The following is an 8,311-nucleotide window of genomic DNA, read 5'->3' as shown; positions in this document are numbered from 1 at the left end:
TCAAAGCAAAATAACACTTTGGTTTGAGTATAACAATACTAACCCATTAAAACAACCCTGTCTTGTACACACACACACACACACACACACACACACACACACACACACACACACACACACACACACACACACACACACACACACACACACACACACACACACACACACACACACACACACACACACACACACACATATATTTTGGTAAATGTTATAAATGTGAGGTTGCAAAGTTTGTCATAGTAAAATTAGATTTTAGGAGTATTTACTATGTCTAAAATATAACACCACTCATTATTTCACGTCTTTCAGTATGCAGAGCACTCGGAATTTGAAGGTAGAATCTTGCAGCACAGCACAGATTATCTCAGGATTCAGAGGGGGATAGATATATCTCTGTATCGCCATCCTGTCTACATATACAAAGAAACAATATGCAAGTATGTATCAAAGGGGAAAGAAATCCTATTGACAGCAATAGGGTTTTTTTTTTCTTTGATGCAATCACAGAACAACAAATTGCCCCAAAGGTATCACTTGCCTTGATTCAGGTTCCCCATACACTTCCTTCCGTTTTCAGTGGCAAAGGCCTGCAAATATGTTCCAAATTACCGCACAGATTATAGTCTCAGAGCTACATATTATCAGATATATGTTTTCCAAGTGCTCCCGGAGACCCGGAGTTATATATGTATATTATGTATATAATACATCCTGACTTCTGAGCTTCCCACAGTATGCCTGTCTCAAAGTTCAAACCACAAACCATTTATCTCCTTACAATCCGAAATTAAGGTGGCAATTGTAAAATAAAACACCCTCAAGAATTTGATACACCTCGTTTTATTCATTCATGTGCGATTAAAAATAAAGATATTTATTGTGTATATATTAGATATTATTGTGAATAGACATATAAGTAAATTATAATTCAGGGGGTGATTCCACCTGTTTTTCCTGCATTTTGCGGTCACACTATTTACATTTAGAAACAAGTCGGTTTCACTTCCCTGGCAATTAAAGGATGTTTGTGTTATTTTGGTGCAATGTTTGAAAAGCAATCATACGACTTTGTCCCGGCTCATTTGTAAGTGTGGTTTCCAGCGCAATTCACAGTGAAACAATGATGGGCTTAATACGATACAAGGTGCAATACTGCGTTTCATTCATAAAACATCTAAACACTTTAGCCAATGGATCTCTCGCATGTATTTCCATATTTTTTTGTTTATTGAAATGACCTATAACAAAAATAAATACATTTATATTATATATATATATATACTTAGTTAAGTTATGGTGAGTAAAAAAAAGTGACAAAAAGCCTCCACAACAAAGGGGTGATAATGGTGAAAGGCGGGGTTGCAGACCTGCCTAAGACATGCAAATGAGCATACAATAATATTTCCATTATATATATATATATATATATATATATATATATATATATGTGTGTGTGTGTGTGTGTGTGTGTGTGTGTGCCAAAATAGGTTTCTTCAGAGCAGACATCTTTTTAGGTATAATTCACTACTGTGTAGCAATATACCGACTTTTTAGGATGGTTATATTTAATTTATATCTTTAGAACATATCAAACATTTGGCTTGTGCACATGAAATATGATTTTCTAGGTAACATCTGCAGATCATTTTACTCTATTGAAAATGTCTACAGCAATATCTCAAATGAAATCAGTCTATTAGTGCATGGACACATTCTGAAGAAATTAAACAATCTATTAAATAATTATCTGCAACATATGTTTTTTAAATGCGTGTATTTGATTTAAACATCAGAACGTGGCCTTGGACGCTGCCATAATTACGTATGGGTTTTATTTTGTCTACAATATTTGTGTAGTAACAAAATAAAAAAAAATAAAAACTAAGTAAATAAATACAATATATACCGATGAGTAGTTTCTCTCCGTATGCTTATGTATACATGATATGCTTCTAATGCACAGGTTCTATTTTAACACAATAATAATATTGCTTAGGGCTGTAGTTCTGCAAAAGTAGCTGGTCTATGCAGATCAATTAGAAGGATCTCTAACCAATGGTTATTTTCACAATAAACAGAAGAACTCACAAAGAAAGGAGGATTTTCTTACTATTGTGCATTATTCTTTCTCACAATGACACACACACATATATACTTATATACACAGTATATATTTACAGTATATATATACACACACAGTATATATATGTATATATATATATAAACACATACAACAGCTTATTATGTAGTAGTACTGGTTTGTCGTTCAACCCTATCAGTGCTGGATGAGCCAGCAACTCATTGCAGATCGATGCATCACTGAACTTCTACCAGGAAGAGGTTTAAGGTAAGTGAACATCTTAAATGTCATTATGTTGCCATCTTAGACCAAAATGTAACACTGCGGTGTTTCAGGGACCAGAAAACAGTGAGTATGCATGAGTGACCCCATGGACCTCACAGTATAACCCACTCAGCTCTGGATAGTGGGTCACTGAGTTCAAAGAACCTTCAGCAGTGAATTAGTTAAAATAAATGCATAGAAAGTGCCAACACGGAATGTGTACACACATGGATATTTCCTGCCTTAACCCCTTCAGTGCTCTGCAATGCGTTTCTACCCCTCTCAGGCACTGAAAAGGTTAACCAGAAGAAGAAGGAAAAAAAACGCAATACGGATGACATATCTCTTTTCTGGACATAGTAAGAGAACTTCTCCATGACACTGCATGTGCTGAGCAGGGGATGCGATGGTCATTTGGTACCCAGATTATAGCCCAGAGATAGAATATCAAGTGGACGTTGTCACTGTTTTGAATACATTTAAGTTGCTGGTGTGGGGGAGGGTGTGTGTGTGTGTGTGTGTGGGAGGGGGGGGGGGCATGGGTGTATTTGTGAATAGCTAAACTACCTTGAGGATGTAACAGGGATTTTCTGATGCAAAGTTGGTAAATAAATACATCAATAAAAAGGCTCCAGATACTGTACAAAGAAAACAACTAAAAACAAAAAAGGCCTATTTTATCCCAACAATGTTTAAATCAACCAAAACTGATTAAAAATAAATAACTTATGAGAGTTGAGAATATAACACAGTTATTGCAAATCCAGAGACAAAGCGAGGCCAACTGGAGTCATCAAGGGCCACCAACAGGCCAGGTTTTAAGGACATCCCTGCTTCAGCATAGGTGGCTTAATCAGTGGCTCAGTCGAAGACTGATTGAGCCACCTGTGCTGAAGGAGAGACTGATTGAGCCACCAGACTGTAAGCAGGGACTGATTGAGCCACCTGTGCTGAAGCAGGGATATCCTTAAAACCCGACCTGCTGTGGCCCTTGAGGACTGGAGTTGGCCACCCCCCTCCCCCTGCCATAGGCTATATGAGAAATCCCAGACTTCATTCTCAGCTTCCAGGAAAGAGTTAATTAGATATGTTTGGTGTGACAGGTTTCACACTGTGCTTGGGATCAGCCAAAAAAAAAAAAAAAAGAGAGGAAACAGCAAACAGCTAAATGATTCATTCTACCTGCTTTCCCATGAGCGATCACCTGCTTCAGGGGTCACGGGTAGCAGGTAGCTCTCTCAATCTCCATCTCTGAGAGGATCATTTGTTTAGTGACAGCTGAGTGACAAGAGCTGAAACCCGAGCTGGCAACTCTGCCTGATGCTGGGGATAAAAACCTGGATGTTCCCTCAAACATTTCAGGAAATGAAAGTTGTAACGCGATCCCCTTTGCGCCAACATCTCCCCCAGTCAGCACAAAGGCTCAAAGGAACCAGCTCGGATTAAATTCAGCCTGGAGATGATGGAAGGAAAATGGAGATCAGGCTGAAAGAAAAAAAAGAAAGAGCTGGGGCTGGCAGGCTTTTCCTCAACACTTATTGGAAATGTCTGTCTAAGCAGGGATTTCAAAAGGTCAACGTTTTCACAAGTGCATAAGTGCCTCTACCTAAAAATAACACATTTCTTTGCTAAATAGATGGAACTGACTACAGGTTTGGGAGGTACAAACTTCTGGGCTGCCTCTGCTGACAACATCTCTTACTAGGTCAAGTTAGAATGTGCATGCAATCCATACCCCCCCCCCCCTCCAACCCCCCCCCACCCCCAAAAAAACACCCTCTGCATGAACTGTGTGCTTTCCATTGGTGGTCATTCAATACATTGGTTGTTACTTGGTGCAAATGCCAGACACTTGTCATTGGTCTGTTCCATTTCCCTTTAACCAACATACCTAGGGGGTCCTTTATCAGAGCTGCAAAACTGGGGCGAGAAAACTGCACCAGATTTATGGAGAGAAATACATTCTCGTGGAAACCTAATGGGATTTTCTTGTTGGGTGAATCTGGTGCCCCAGTTTTGCGCCAGGAATCTTTGATAAATGATCCCCCTTAATACTGTAACATGTGGGTTATTTGCTATAGGCTCGCTGCTGCAAACTGGGGCAAAGGAAAAAATCCTATTACTTTTACTGGGATTTACTTTCTTTGATAAATAGTATGCTGGGGGGGAGGTGGGAAGGGGGGAGGGGATTGCACTGATTTTGCTCCAGTTTTGCACCAGGGAGACCCCATGGATCTCATCTTCTACATGAAATCCCACATAACTTAGGCTCATCTTTATCTGAAGGTTTCCATGTTTTCCTGGCTCTGGTGATTGCCTGGACTGGATTTGAGCATTTGTGGTTGTTATATACATTGTATTTGCATGCAGCACTTGGCAACACAGGCATAGGGTTAAGGAATGGATGCCATACTCCTTCTCCTACTGTATCTGGTTGTGCTTGTTTGTCCTTACTTGGTATGTCATTCTGTTTATGTCATTTATATCACTCCGTACTTCCATATGTCGGTGCTTTGCAAGTAAACAATAATATTAAAAATAATACTAGGATAAGCGGCAAAAAATAAACTTGGGATGTCACAGAGTTGAATACGTTACAATCCGAGTATTTGTAGCTGTGAAAGAGACCAAAAGGATGATTGTTACACTTCATCCATTAAAACAGTGGCATGTATTCTTCCTATTAATGACATTTCATACATTCTAGCATTAATATAAAGATTCATTTAATTAATACTAATATCAAATTGGGTATCACCTCATTGGTAAAGTGTATTGATGAATTCTGTGCAATAAGTATAACCCACTGAATGCTGGGACCTTAATGTTATTTGGGATACATCGATGGCGTCCTTAGGGGCGTAATGTCCGAGCTGGGTTATTGTTCAGTGTAACCAGCCTTGAACAAACAGTATGAATCTTTGTTAGACCAAGAAACATCACACAACACCCAATTGGTAACAAAAGGCAAGACAGACATCATTGGGGACATCAATCTATAAAAACAAAACAAAAAGGCAACTGCAGAGTGACACACTTCCTCTCACACACAAAGGGGGGTTCCTAGAACTGCTGATGTTCACCTCAAGGACAGGAGCACAAGCAATAGCCTGGTTTACTGATTCTGGAGGTTACTGCAGCCATTTGAACACACCCAATTAACCTCTATGTTTGCACTTTAATAAACACTGTTTCAGAGGCCTGGGTAACCTGCACTCAGGGGCAACCTATGATTTTTCTGTGTGGTGAAGGATTTTATATGTTCTTTTCAATAATAACCTGATTATGTGCAGTTTGCAACCTAACACCAGCTGCACTATAACAAGACACAAGATAACAGCAGTGTTGTCCTTGAGTGGGTTGCTGGGTTCTTACTTCCTTGCACCAGGCTTTGGCTGAATGCTGGTGTAAGTGCAGGGAAATGTATGTTTAATAAGGATCGGAAGATACAAAGTGAGGCCCCATATGTGTCTTTGTATCAAGGCACAACACGGGAAGCCATTTTTGCTTAGTAGTGTTCTGCCACAAGGCCCCCGCAGTGCTGCCAGCCACCTTGCAGTCCATTCAAGTCAATGGCCTGTAAGGAGGTTTCCAGTGCTGGAAGGTGAGTATTCGACCATCAATTGACAGTAACAGTATCTTTCCAACCAGTATTTCTTCATAATTTTCTTTCATACATGTATTTTAAGGTCTTTTTTCCTGCTCCGCATTTATATCTTATTTGGCTACTAGCTGTGGGGGTCAACCTTGAGTGGACAGATGTATTATTTGTGTGCTCATTTGCATGTATGTATATGCGGTTCTAATCTGATGATAGGCTTTACTTGACTGAAACTGACTTCGACAACCTGTGTGAGATATGTTGATATGTTTCAACTTTGTTTTGTATTTAATGTACATTTTATGGTATTCAGTGTATACGTTTCTAATCAGTAAACTTGATTTCACACATTTTTAACCATCTATGGCAGTGTTTTTCAACCAGTGTTCCTAGGAACCCTTGGGTTTCCCGGACATCCCTAAAGGGATCCCTGCAATGTTCTGGTCATTTTAAAATTGTACCAAATACAGAAGAATTAACAATGCATCTGATCTCAGAGGCGCTATTAGAGAGGGTTGGGGTTCCTTACAATGCATCTGATCTCAGACGCGCTATTAGAGAGGGTCGGGGTTCCTTACAATGCATCTGATCTCAGACGCGCTATTAGAGAGAGTTGGGATTCCTTACAATGCATCTGATCTCAGACACGCTATTAGAGAGGGTTGGGGTTCCTTACAATGCATCTGATCTCAGACACGATATTAGAGAGGGTTGGGGTTCCTTACAATGCATCTGATCTCAGACACGCTATTAGAGAGGGGCGGGGTTCCTTACAATGCATCTGATCTCAGACACGCTATTAGAGAGAGTTGGGATTCCTTACAATGCATCTGATCTCAGACGCGCTATTAGAGAGGGTTGGGGTTCCTTACAATGCATCTGATCTCAGACACGCTATTAGAGAGGGTTGGGGTTCCTTACAATGCATCTGATCTCAGACACGCTATTAGAGAGGGTTGGGGTTCCTTACAATGCATCTAATCTCAGACGCGCTATTAGAGAGGGTTGGGGTTCCTCAGAATTTCACATAGGTTCACATTCGTCCTTAACCAAAAAAAAAAAGTTGGAAACCACTGATCTATGGTACCTATAAACAGAGGAACAAAGTAGCTGGAATCACCATAAATATTTACCTACTTCCCACGTAAAATACTGCACTCTGACTGATTTCACCTATACAGACTCATTCAGTAACAGCCAAAAATACAGTCACTAAATCAAGTGGTAAATGAAGTGAGCAGCAATACACGTCATAGGGCCAGTGTGTAAGTGTTATTAGGTTTTCCATTAACGCTGAACTTGTCTCCCAGTGAGTAACCCAGGGCTAGGCACTTTATCTCTCAGTGACTCAGGTACATAGCCAGGGTCCCTGAGGCAGAGATTCATTGAGCCTGTGTTGTTCTTACATTACTTTGTATATTAGGATGTCAGATGAAGAATTTGCCAAAGGAAATGCTCAATTTTATGATCTTAAAAAAGTGTTCTCTGTTTCCTGAACACAGATTTTGTTACAGCTGGGGCTATTCGTCTTTGTATACTGTGGGAAGAATGCAATTAGATATGTACCCTTTACATATTTAAACATGTTATGAACAAAAATCACTTTAACAGTAGACTTGTAATATGGAACACATTTGTGTAGTAATTCACATGCTACATGCGTTTACCTTAACATGTTAGTTCGATTTACAACAACTAAACACAGTTTAGCAACTGGATTTCAGCCATTGCAGTTTACCATATGGTAGCAGATGAATATTTACAATTCAGTATTTGCAAGCTTTGCATTGAACCCTGCAGTGCTAAATGGGGGAAAATACATAACGATATGAAAATGACAGCACAACGGTGTTTACATTGAGTAAACATATCAATTGACTAAACTACTCTAAAATATACAGTGGTATATGAAGGACCATGTTAAAACACTGCCTGTCATAATGTTTGTGCTGTGACACAATAGTAGAACAAACATTTACAATAACTGTGAACAGGTTTGTTTGATATGGCATTGCAAATGTGATTTAATGTATTAACAATTTGAGTGTGTTAGAAATGTAATTGTAAGTATTGGCCGATGTTAAACATCCTAAATGATCTATTCTTACAAATGTTTTTTATTTGCTATCTTCCGTTGCTCACACACTGGAGTCTATGCACAAAGATCGTACTGTATTAGAATTTTTATTGGGCATCAACATTTTTGTGATAAAAAGTAGAATAAGCCTTTATTAAATGTGCATTGTATGTACGAAGGTTTTATATATATGAGGCGCCGTTCATCGTATTCAGCGTCATGTTCAATACCTGATTGATACAATTTAAATTAAAACCGTATTTGTTATGTATTTATAACTAGCGCT

This window comes from Ascaphus truei, chromosome 9, assembly GCF_040206685.1.
Source record: "Ascaphus truei isolate aAscTru1 chromosome 9, aAscTru1.hap1, whole genome shotgun sequence".
In the NCBI taxonomy this organism is placed as follows: domain Eukaryota; kingdom Metazoa; phylum Chordata; class Amphibia; order Anura; family Ascaphidae; genus Ascaphus; species Ascaphus truei.
This window is presented reverse-complemented; position numbering follows the sequence as displayed.